This window comes from Episyrphus balteatus, chromosome 3, assembly GCF_945859705.1.
Source record: "Episyrphus balteatus chromosome 3, idEpiBalt1.1, whole genome shotgun sequence".
Taxonomy (NCBI): domain Eukaryota; kingdom Metazoa; phylum Arthropoda; class Insecta; order Diptera; family Syrphidae; genus Episyrphus; species Episyrphus balteatus.
Window position 1 is genome coordinate 85,329,818 of NC_079136.1, and position 13,500 is coordinate 85,343,317.

Below are 13,500 nucleotides of genomic sequence, written 5' to 3' on the forward strand. Positions count from 1 at the left end.
TCCTAGACTGATCCCGTTGCTTTTTCGTATCCATCAATGGATACAGTGGAAATCAAAGTTTGGTTTCTTAAGAAAGGGCTTTGACGTGTTGAACACAATGGAATAGCTATTTATTTAGACTTTGGCTTTTGGGATACTATCGGGATGGTTATCTAAATGTGGTGCTTATGCATTCAATTCATCTTGAAGAAAAAATGTTTCTCCTTTGTATTATACGCTTATAAAAATGGTGAAACGATATCGTGCGCCTACAAAGAAAAGCGAAATTTTTCTTAATCTTAGGGAAGTTTTTGGGCATAGAAGGGATCTTTCCAATGAAGTTACTAATTTTCTTGAACCCTCCTGTTTTTATGCGGTTACACAAAGTTTCTGTTCATTATGACTTCATATTCTATCTCACTCAGAATCTTCTGGTAGTTATTATTGCTCCTTCTGCTTCCTTTCAAAATTGTCAGTATAGAGTTCTCATTTTTGGAGCTAAGAAGATTCCTTTTTAACTGCATCGTTTGGCCCAGTGATGCATTTTGTTGATTTTACATACATACATTCAAATTTGAAAAATAATGAAAAATTATGAAAAAACACATGGGGCAACCACGATAATTCCTGATTTTCATTACACAAGTTCTTAACATCATCAATTCAAGCAAATAATATAGTACTGATGATAGCTGATTACTTCCTAATAAATAATCAATAAATTTTATGTTCTTCTTCAAGGCTTAAATTCGTTAAATCGAGCTAAAGAAGGTTCAAGTACATCAATTTAAATGAGTGCAAGGAAAACAAAAAAAAAGAAAAAATAAAGAAAAAAAAAGAAGGATTAAAAAACGAAGCACCTTCATGAAGAATGATAAGCACTGGCATTATCGTTTGTCTCCCATTGTGCCATGCAATGATTATTTGCTATCTCTGATTGAACTTTTTATGTCAAAAAAAAAGAACAAAAAAAATTTTAAAAACAAAATGAAAAATGTATTAAAAGACAAAGAGAAAATTATTATAAAAGGATGTCATGCCTTACCGGTTCTGGCTGAGACATACTTACCAGTCGGTAGAAGGATGTACGCGATAGTTGACGCTGCTGCTGGTTAAAATGGTGGAAGAAAAGTACATCCTTGAACGGAGACCTTTTTTGATTAATGATTAAACTTTCGTAAATGGCCTGAAAGAAGGAAATTTACGATTTAAAAACAAAATAAAGTCCTTTTATATATATTTTCCCTTGCCGAACGGGACATGCAAGTACGAATGGTCGCTACCATCATACTAGGAACAAACCAATAAGCTTTAAGCATACTGCGGATGAGATTATGGATTTTATTGATTGCAACGGCAACGACAAGGTAAAAAGGTCCTTTTTTTTCCAAGAACAAAAAAGTCCTTAACCACGAGCACGAGTGCATGCAGAAACAGCAACACCAGGAACCAGTGCCACTACACCTACTGCTATATCAGACCACTCCATTAGTGCAATTTTTATGTGCGAAATTCCATTAATGTGAAGGGCGAAAACGGGACGCATATGCATGCTTGCTTTACATATATGAACGTTAAAACAAGAACAAAAATCAGACAACTTAACCGTTATAGTGAAAATGTGGTGAAAATGCTGTAATATTCAGTTCTCACACTAATGGAAAGAGGGTATAGGAGAGGGGAGTACTCTTCATTATTTAAAATTTAATTTTTTTTTTTTTTTGTAGATCCAAAAAGAAGGTTTCCCATCAGAATGGCATAATTCGATGCATGGAATGACAACAACAAAAAAAAACTGCATTTAGCCGAATCCATTGATGCCAATTACACACACATACACACCTGCTTTTGTCTATGTGTGGAGACAATAAGGGCTCTTGTAATAATTGGGGCAAGTGAACAACAAAAATAGTAGCAATAAAATGCAATTAATACAAAAAAAAAAAAAACTATTCACAAAACAGGTAATAACAACAAAATGAAAATTTAAATGAAGAACGTGTGATTGAATTCCCAGCTCGAGCAATTGCAACGTTATAGTTATTGTTGCTGCATTGGATTGGGAATGCGCAAGCTCGAAATAGTGGAATAAACTCTATTGAAGCAAAAATGAGAACCTTATGTTGGAATTTTGCATCCCTACTGTGCACAGTGGGACTAATCTAGCATAAAGAATAATTGAGATCCGTTATGAAGTGGAAGGAGGAGGAAAGACATGCTTGTATGATAAGTTGATTGAACCATAAGTTGAAAAAAATAAAGGATTGGAATTTGAAAATCTGATTATAATTGAAATCAGAGAAGAAAGCTTATATCTGGACATAATGTAGGTTTTTTGATATATGAAAAAATGAATTTTACATGATGAACATGGTATTTTCCATACATTAGATGGATATTTTGTGCTTTGAAACTTCCTGTACCTATACATATTTATACAATTAAAATATAATCATAATCGCTATGTTTTTAAAACAAAATCTTGAATATTTTCAAAAAACGGTTTGAGCTACAAAATTGGGGTTTGTATCAAAAATAATGTATTCAAAAGCTACAATTAATGGAAAAAGAAAAAACTTAAAAAAGTGATTTTTTAAAAAAGTCTCCACTGACTCGTCAAACCGGAAGTGCACTTCTGAAACTTTAAGTTGCAATAAAAAATGACTGGGTGAAGCTACAAAATTAATTTTTGCGCAACAAATTAGCATTTAATTAGCTACAATTTTGGGCATCAAAAAAATATTAATTTTCTTACTTTCGTCCGTTAACTTCAGTCTTATTTTAGCGGAATTTTGAATAGCAAAAAAAACTGTTCAAGCTACAAAAACCAAGTTAATGTAATTGAAAAGCATTTAAAAAGCTACAAATTTGGAGGGCAATTAAACTCATTAATTTTAATCATTTCAGATTTTGTCCGCTAACTTCAGACTTATTTTAGCGGAAAATTCAATAATTCAAAAACTATGCGAGCTACAAATTTTTGGTTTGAGCAACAAGTTAGCATTTAATTAGCTACAATTAATAAGATAAATTTTTTTTGATTCCGCCACAAAGTGTCCGCAAAAGTAAGGGACGTTAAAAAAGAGCAGCTATTATTTTTTTATTAAGGTTTATAGCAATTAAGAAGCAATGCTACTTACACTGATACAGATACTGAAACTGAAATTGATACTGATACTGCAATTGATACAATGATACCGAAATTAATACTGATTGAAACTGAAATTATAGTATAAGTCTCACTGAATTTCTTGAAAGGAAGCTTATAATAGCTTTTGGATTTTTTTAGGAGTCAGTAAAGGGTGTAAGAAAGGATTAAACGTTAAACACAAGGCGCTTTACAAAATTACTGAAAAGATCAAAAATATGAAGAAAAAAACAGTCGCCCATATCGAACATGTTACTATGTCACATGTCATATGGCATGTCATATGGCAATATGTCGCCTCTATGTGGTCTCACATATCGCACATGTAGCACTTATCGCATTTGTCGTAACGTTGCACATGTCGCACTTCTTGCACATGATGCACATGTCGCCCATGTCATGCAAAGTCCAACATGTAACATCCAACAAAAACACAACGCGGTACATCAATATGATATTTGGAGACTTAAGTGCTAAATGTATGTAATAACAACGAAGGGCTCAGTCAGGTTATGGACGAAATTGGCAATGCTAAAAATTCAAATAAAAAAATGTGCAACCTGTCTTTTCATGACAGGCGTCAAAGTGTTTTGGTCAGTGGTCACACTATAGATTTGGGTTCCTCAGTTCTCTACTAAAATTCTTGATTTCTCAAAAAAAAAAATAAAAAAATTCTACAATTTTTTTCGAAGAGACAGTAAAATCTGTAATTGGTCCCAAAAAGCCAATGATTCATTTTATTTTTGGTTTTGTGATGACAAATTAAACGTTTATACTTAAGTTCTTAGATGTTTTACAAGAATCATTGGCTTTTTGGGACCAATTAGAGATTTTACTGTCTCTTCGAAAAAAAAACACCCTTTCACCAAATTTTTTTTTATAAAAACTCTTTATTCTTGCTTTCTATCCCAAATTCAACGTTTTCACCAAATTTCAAATTTCACCAAAAACATTTTTGTTTTCACTAAAAAAATAACACCCTTTTAACCATGAAATTCTTATAGACACTTAAGATTCTTGTTTCTAATCTTAAAAGTAACATAATTGCTAAATTTCAATAGGGTACCACTAATATTACTCTAGTATTACACACTTTTTCAAAATATTTCCTCTACACCTAAAAAAAAACACCCTTTCACATGAAAAAAATTTTTAGATTTATTTTATTCGTAATTCCCATGGGAAAGAGAACATATTTAGTGAATTTCATAAGGGTACCTTTATTACCATATTGATTTTATTGCGGATTTTCCCTATTTTCAAAAAAAAAAACACCCTTTAACCTAAAATATTTTTAAGACTACTACATTTGTACTAATTTTCATTGGTGTAACAATTTTTTCCCAGTTTTTGTGGTACTAATTCCGAATTTCATCATATCTTTAAAAAAAAAACACCCTTTCACTCAAGATAATTTTTTATACTTTATAGATTATTAATTCTTATACCAACCAAAACATTTACACCAAGTTTTAAAAATTAATAAAATATAAGTCAGCTGTTATGATACCTTTCTCACACACAACTCAACCCACCAAAAAAAAAAACACCCTTTAACCAAAAATATTTTTAAAAACTTTATGAATCCTGTGTAACATGTTTTTCACATGGGTCTCGGTTATATTTTACCTGTTGAAGTCAAAAAAACAAGCACCCTTGTTTTTAATCGGCAATAACTTTTCGTAGAGCAATCGTATTGACTTTATTTTTATGTCATTAAATTCAGCATCAAAAAATACCTTGAAAATATGTGTCATATGATGATATTCGACAAACAATTTTTTTCAATATATTTTTGACCTTCACCCCCTCCCGCGAAAAAACACCCTTCCACCCAACTTTTTTTTATAGACTTTTTTTTGTCCTTGGTTCTAATCCCAAAAGCAAACTTTTTGCCAAGTTTTTGATTGTACCATTTTTTCTTTTTAAATGCCTATTTTACCTGTACTATTTTAGATTTCTCAGAAAATAAAGATAATAAAAAAAAAAACAATATTTTTGGTTGTCAATTGCTCAACAAAAACAGAAGCAACTTCAACTTCTTCTGACAAATCTATATTATCTTCATCATGACTGAACTATAAGGTATTCATTAAAATCGGCTTTTTATGAGCAAAAATTAATAAAAATCTAAATAATAACCGCATACTCCATTTTTAATGTCCTTCCAAATCAAATATATTTGAAATTACCCAAGCATTACACAAAATTCAAATTCAAAGATCTTATAATTCGGATTGTCAATTCTAATCAAATATTGTTTCTTTAGCCACACAATTACTATGCACACATTTGTATTGTAACAAATGCATATCAGACGCAATTTTGATGAATTCCTAAGATGTGTGACACCGAAATCAATCAGTTTAAACAATAACAAGATACCTATCTGAGAAGGACAAAGTTATTTAAACTCTGAAAGGCGATACAGATTCCACGTATAAATTTTGTATTTGGTTTTGGCATAGTGTAAAATCCTTCCTCAAATATAGATACATATAACCTACCTGTAACCTGTTCAATTGTGTGTTTATGTGTGTGTATAGAAAGAATGATGATTACATATTATACAGGAAGGTAAAACCTCAATGTGGCGGTAAATCGATTTTAATTGGATCTCGATGGTCAATCGGAAATTTCAAAATTACATTGTTCAGAAGTTTTTGTCTAATGTTACGTATCTGTGTTAACCCATCAACAATAGAGATTCACTTTGGGTATTGTGAAAAGTGTGAATAAAACCGACAACGTGGACTATATACCTATAGAATATTATAGGAATCAATTTATTTTGAATTTTAACCAAACTCACTCACACATTTTATAAAGCACTCGGCTTCAGGGATGCTAGAAATTCACATAAACATTTTCCAAAAATTATTGTTTTATCCTTTTGAAACTGGCTAAAGGATAGTTTGGGTATTAGGACTCCCGTTATTGGGAGAGAGAGAGACGTTCTAATTGCATATTTCCTATTTGGAAATTTCAACTCTTCAAAAATATATATTCATGGTAGTTATATTTTTGTATGTGTGTGTGAATATGAGAAATTCAAAAAAGCCATACACTATAAACCAAACCAAAAATGCCAAAACCGACAATTTTGCGTGCCACCGACACGCACTTGAAATGGATGCCTTTTGAGTGTCGATCGGTGAGAGGGGATACTTCTCTTCACTTTTTTTTTTAGAGTTCTATTTAAGCCTGTTTTGTTTATGTGCGTTGAAGCTGGTAATCCTATTATTATATATTTTTTGAATTTTGAATATCATCAAATTTGTGGTTGCGTGCAAAATGATTTTGAAAATTATATATAAATGAAAGCAACTCATTAAGTATGTATATGTGTTTTGTGTTGTGTTGATGGGAGCTTATATAAAAATTCATTTGGAATATTGAAAACTATATGAAAAATGTAGGGGAGAGTGGGGCTAAATGTAACAGGGGTAAGAATTAACAGCTAAAAAAAGCGATGTTCCTTTCAATATTAAGAAACGCGTAAAGGAGAAAAATGCTCAATTTTTGCATATCTACCGGCACATTTTCTTCAGATGAAGATTAGATGACAGGGTGAGAAGTTACACTAGTGGTGCCCAAAAAATGCATGTTTGTAACTTTTTTTTTTAATTTTATTTTTGGTCTACCTCTTTACCCGAAAAAGATAGAGTGCTAAGTGTTTTTTTGTTATATGCAACTGTGTTTTGGCTCAAATTGCGTGTATATGTTATGTCTATATCAGTTTCGCTTTTTTTTTAAATTGATTTTATGTGCCAAATTTCATGCTGGGGCTAGTTGTAACATTTTTCCGGGGCAAGTTGTACCATGTAAAAACCTACCTATACTGAAAAATTGTTTACCTAATATAATTAACAACCCTGAATATGAATGCTTGTAATTGAATTTGTATTTATTTTGAAATTGGAAACACATTTTTGAACCACCACTTGAATTTATAAAGCTTATAAAACAATTTATGAATTCGAATAACTTTTATTTAAGACTACTGTCAAAGTTTCTCTGGAAATCTTGGATTTGCTCCACTTTTTACAAATTTGCACCAAAATTTCATGACTGAGGTTTGTTTTTATTGTTATTAATTAAAAATAAATAAATATAAACAAATAAAGGTATTTTCTCTTATTTTTAGTTCTTGGTACAACCTACCCCGGTATGTGTTACACTTTGCCCCGTATGTGGGGTAAGTTGAAACAACACGATTTTTTTTTTGGGAGCTTTATTTTTCAACATTACCGTTATGTTTTGGTAAATTTGGATGATGGATCTTGGAGCTAAAACATGGCTCTTTAATTTAAAAAAGGTCTGGTTGACCCACTTTCAAATTTGTAGGAGAACCATCGATTTTAGAAAAAAGTGTTACATTTGGCCCCACTCTCCCCTAGTGGTTTTATTTAAAAAATTTATTCTTTTTTATTCAAGTGTTGGGTATCTATTGAATTAGGTCAAAATGGTAGAATTTAATTTTAATTGATTGAAGTAAGTTAAATGTTATTAAAAATTGTTTATATTATCAAATTTAATTTCCCACAATGAATTTAACACCAATTTATAACAAAAATTGTAAATTTTTAATTAAGTATTAAATAATAGTTGCACAAAAAAAAAAAAAACAGTAGAAGGTTTGTGGTGATACATTTTTGTTAGTTTTAGGTGTATTTACGAATGAAGTTAATTTGATTGTGTTGTGTGTGTTAGTATTTAGTTTGCTTCATATCCTCACAATATGTATTGTATATACGTGTGAACATTGGGAATACGTTTATAGAAAAAAAGTTGTTTGGAGAAATAGAATTATTTGTAATTCATTTTTTATTTAGTCTTAAAGTGCTGGTGGTATGTAATAAATGAATTCTATATCATATCTTTATGCCTTCTGCATAAGGTATAATTTTGAAAATTATTTTCAAGATCCTAAGTTTTCAGTTTTACTTAAAACATTCGTCCTTTAAAATTAATGACCTAATGGTTAGTTTGATGGAATATCACGTAAGAGGATCTAGGTCAAAATTCTGCATTTTTCTCCTTGACTTTGTTTTTGAGCTTTGACTTTTTTTACTCGAGTGTTTCCTAAGGATCCAATTTATTCTTTCATTTAAGTAATAGTTTTTATTTTTTATTTATTATATTATTCTATATTTTTTTTATATTTTATCTCAAAATTTGTTTTTATTTTGCTCGAAGGCAAATGGCACCTCTTTATCCTCACTTAAACTTCTTAAAGATTGGATATCAGCGTTACCGTTAAGCGACTTTAGTCGCTATTAGCGACCTTTTTGAAGCCTTAGCGACCAAGCGACGACTTTTTATTTAAAGCGACCTTTTCACTAATTTCATAATAGCGACTTTTTTTTTCTTTCTAAAAATTGTATTTCTTTTTTAATTGTGAACATTTAGAGCTTCAAATTTGTGTTTCTTTTTTCGTTCTGAACGTATTCTGAGCTAGTTCAGAGCACCATCGATGGACTCAGAATAAAATAACTGAGCAGACCGAGTTGAATGCTGAAGGCTGAACACAAGCATTTAGCAAGTGATATTGAAAAAAATTTCAAACAAATAAAATAATGGCGCAAGAGTGTAGTAGTCGTTCTAGCTTTTTATTTTTATTTAACCCTTTTGGACCCAGCCTTACTCTCATGTAACATATTTTTAAAAATTTGTAAAAAATATTCCATTAAATATTTTTTTAGGTTTCGATTGCTTAATTGAAAGATAATAATGCCTATTTATTTATTTAATATGTTAAATGCTTACTGGATTATTACAAAAATTTAGTCAAATATCATACCTTTAATTTTTGTTAATCGAAAAAGGGACTGATATTCACATTTTTTTCTTTTTTTTTGCAAACATTTTTTTTTATATATGGTCATAGTTTTGAAAAAAAGATATAGAAAATGTTAATGCAATGAAAAAAAAATGTTAATTTTCAATGAAAAAATTTAGTGATCACAGCATTTTGAAGGCAATTTAATCTTCTTTTTTTCTTTGGAGCAATGTTTATGTCTATCTCAACCAAAAAAAAAATGTATAACTAAAAAAACTCAAAAAATCGATTTTTTTGATATTTTTTTTATGATTGTTTCGACTATTGTGGTATGGAAATTTTTTTTTCAATTTTTAGAAAACATTATTCCAATAGGAAATTTAATTCTCTATAAAAAGTTTTATAAGCAATATATCAAAATTTTGCTTGGTTTACGAGGTATATTGAAAAAACCAAAAAGGGGGCTTTTGCACCCCTGTCTTCAGTTTCCACCCTCTCATTTAATAGCACTCCGCGATTTTATCTTCTTTTATAACCCATTCAACGATTTCTGCAATAAAAACCCGTGAACGTCTTAGTTCCTTTCTAAACTACATAATCAATAGCCTATTAAAATCCTAAAATGAAGACTGTTTTTTTTTAGTTTCTAATTTGGTTATTGTTAATAAAAACTTTGTTTCAAGACAACTTATGTTTATTTTTCTATGTAAAAACATATGAAAACGATTTAGCGACTTTTTTTTTTTTAATAGCGACTTTTTCGACAAAAAAGCGACTTTTTTCAATTTTTCAGGTTAGCGACCTTTTTTTTCTATGAGCGACTTTTTTAGCGACCTTTCAAAAATTTTCAACGGTAACGCTGTTGGATATCTCTGAGTTAATAATAAGGTTAATATTAATGTGTTAATTCTCTTGTAAAGAAAATAAAAAATGAGGTTTTAAAATTACAAAAACACTTTTTTTCATGTATTTTAATAACTTCCTTAATACGAATACTTCCCATGAGTGCTGAATTATTGGATCTGACCCCTATGCGTGTCGGCTGGCTGAAACCTATTATTACTTACATTTTAACCAAATTTGAAAAATTGACCTTATAAAACTTAAGAAATTTGAAAAAATGCTTTTATTCTTGTTCGAACCAATTGAACAAGGATTAAAAACCACCGCACCATTTTCAAAATTGGTGCACAACAAAGAATATATTGAAAATATTGAAAATCGTTTTTATTCATACAAATATTAGAAAATTAAAAAAACATTGATAGATATGTATGCCATTATAAGGAAATATTAATCGTAAAATTAAATAAAAGTTTCAAAAAATTGGAGCGTTTAGAAAAAAATGTATTTTCAGTTATAGTCTATTTAATAGACCCGAGCTCCAGAGCAAAAATAGAACAAATTCGTTCAAGACTTTTTTTTGGCGATTATGGTTCCTTGGCATACAAGAATACTCCAGCCAAAAGTGCTACTAAATCCATTGGTGCATTTCTGAGAAAACGGCAACACTGGTCGGTTTTCAGTTTTTTTGATTTAACTCGAAAACCAAGCCTGACTTTGAAATTGTTCAAAGACACTTTTCATAGCAAATTAAATTTTCTGTCAAGTTAAGATGGTTAAAAAATTTTAAAAATTATTTTTGACTAAAATTCTAACCTAAAATCAAAGAAAAAAAAGTTAAAAAATTGACAATTTTATTTTTTTTTACTAAATCAAGGGGCATTTTGTGTCTGTAGCCGGGACGTCCAAACTTTGTACTAATGAAATAAAGTAGAGGTAAAATCCTTTGATAATACGTAATTTTTAATATATTTTTTTTCAATATATTTTTGACCTTCACCCCCTCCCGCGAAAAAACACCCTTCCACCCAACTTTTTTTTATAGACTTTTTTTTGTCCTTGGTTCTAATCCCAAAAGCAAACTTTTTGCCAAGTTTTTGATTGTACCATTTTTTCTTTTTAAATGCCTATTTTACCTGTACTATTTTAGATTTCTCAGAAAATAAAGATAATAAAAAAAAAAACAATATTTTTGGTTGTCAATTGCTCAACAAAAACAGAAGCAACTTCAACTTCTTCTGACAAATCTATATTATCTTCATCATGACTGAACTATAAGGTATTCATTAAAATCGGCTTTTTATGAGCAAAAATTAATAAAAATCTAAATAATAACCGCATACTCCATTTTTAATGTCCTTCCAAATCAAATATATTTGAAATTACCCAAGCATTACACAAAATTCAAATTCAAAGATCTTATAATTCGGATTGTCAATTCTAATCAAATATTGTTTCTTTAGCCACACAATTACTATGCACACATTTGTATTGTAACAAATGCATATCAGACGCAATTTTGATGAATTCCTAAGATGTGTGACACCGAAATCAATCAGTTTAAACAATAACAAGATACCTATCTGAGAAGGACAAAGTTATTTAAACTCTGAAAGGCGATACAGATTCCACGTATAAATTTTGTATTTGGTTTTGGCATAGTGTAAAATCCTTCCTCAAATATAGATACATATAACCTACCTGTAACCTGTTCAATTGTGTGTTTATGTGTGTGTATAGAAAGAATGATGATTACATATTATACAGGAAGGTAAAACCTCAATGTGGCGGTAAATCGATTTTAATTGGATCTCGATGGTCAATCGGAAATTTCAAAATTACATTGTTCAGAAGTTTTTGTCTAATGTTACGTATCTGTGTTAACCCATCAACAATAGAGATTCACTTTGGGTATTGTGAAAAGTGTGAATAAAACCGACAACGTGGACTATATACCTATAGAATATTATAGGAATCAATTTATTTTGAATTTTAACCAAACTCACTCACACATTTTATAAAGCACTCGGCTTCAGGGATGCTAGAAATTCACATAAACATTTTCCAAAAATTATTGTTTTATCCTTTTGAAACTGGCTAAAGGATAGTTTGGGTATTAGGACTCCCGTTATTGGGAGAGAGAGAGACGTTCTAATTGCATATTTCCTATTTGGAAATTTCAACTCTTCAAAAATATATATTCATGGTAGTTATATTTTTGTATGTGTGTGTGAATATGAGAAATTCAAAAAAGCCATACACTATAAACCAAACCAAAAATGCCAAAACCGACAATTTTGCGTGCCACCGACACGCACTTGAAATGGATGCCTTTTGAGTGTCGATCGGTGAGAGGGGATACTTCTCTTCACTTTTTTTTTTAGAGTTCTATTTAAGCCTGTTTTGTTTATGTGCGTTGAAGCTGGTAATCCTATTATTATATATTTTTTGAATTTTGAATATCATCAAATTTGTGGTTGCGTGCAAAATGATTTTGAAAATTATATATAAATGAAAGCAACTCATTAAGTATGTATATGTGTTTTGTGTTGTGTTGATGGGAGCTTATATAAAAATTCATTTGGAATATTGAAAACTATATGAAAAATGTAGGGGAGAGTGGGGCTAAATGTAACAGGGGTAAGAATTAACAGCTAAAAAAAGCGATGTTCCTTTCAATATTAAGAAACGCGTAAAGGAGAAAAATGCTCAATTTTTGCATATCTACCGGCACATTTTCTTCAGATGAAGATTAGATGACAGGGTGAGAAGTTACACTAGTGGTGCCCAAAAAATGCATGTTTGTAACTTTTTTTTTTAATTTTATTTTTGGTCTACCTCTTTACCCGAAAAAGATAGAGTGCTAAGTGTTTTTTTGTTATATGCAACTGTGTTTTGGCTCAAATTGCGTGTATATGTTATGTCTATATCAGTTTCGCTTTTTTTTTAAATTGATTTTATGTGCCAAATTTCATGCTGGGGCTAGTTGTAACATTTTTCCGGGGCAAGTTGTACCATGTAAAAACCTACCTATACTGAAAAATTGTTTACCTAATATAATTAACAACCCTGAATATGAATGCTTGTAATTGAATTTGTATTTATTTTGAAATTGGAAACACATTTTTGAACCACCACTTGAATTTATAAAGCTTATAAAACAATTTATGAATTCGAATAACTTTTATTTAAGACTACTGTCAAAGTTTCTCTGGAAATCTTGGATTTGCTCCACTTTTTACAAATTTGCACCAAAATTTCATGACTGAGGTTTGTTTTTATTGTTATTAATTAAAAATAAATAAATATAAACAAATAAAGGTATTTTCTCTTATTTTTAGTTCTTGGTACAACCTACCCCGGTATGTGTTACACTTTGCCCCGTATGTGGGGTAAGTTGAAACAACACGATTTTTTTTTTGGGAGCTTTATTTTTCAACATTACCGTTATGTTTTGGTAAATTTGGATGATGGATCTTGGAGCTAAAACATGGCTCTTTAATTTAAAAAAGGTCTGGTTGACCCACTTTCAAATTTGTAGGAGAACCATCGATTTTAGAAAAAAGTGTTACATTTGGCCCCACTCTCCCCTAGTGGTTTTATTTAAAAAATTTATTCTTTTTTATTCAAGTGTTGGGTATCTATTGAATTAGGTCAAAATGGTAGAATTTAATTTTAATTGATTGAAGTAAGTTAAATGTTATTAAAAATTGTTTATATTATCAAATTTAATTTCCCACAATGAATT

General features: G+C 30.1%; 2 long non-coding RNA genes across 2 annotated transcripts; both read left to right on the plus strand.

The window, feature by feature from the left end:
- The first annotated feature begins 5,130 nt into the window (after positions 1-5,130).
- LOC129917191 (uncharacterized) lies at positions 5,131-5,989 on the plus strand. The gene is made up of 3 exons (XR_008772602.1): positions 5,131-5,212; positions 5,397-5,565; positions 5,620-5,989. It is a non-coding gene; the product is annotated as an uncharacterized LOC129917191 (long non-coding RNA).
- A 4,960-nt stretch (positions 5,990-10,949) lies between these two features.
- On the plus strand, positions 10,950-11,808 carry LOC129917195 (uncharacterized). The gene is made up of 3 exons (XR_008772603.1): positions 10,950-11,031; positions 11,216-11,384; positions 11,439-11,808. It is a non-coding gene; the product is annotated as an uncharacterized LOC129917195 (long non-coding RNA).
- Positions 11,809-13,500: the final 1,692 nt, after the last annotated feature.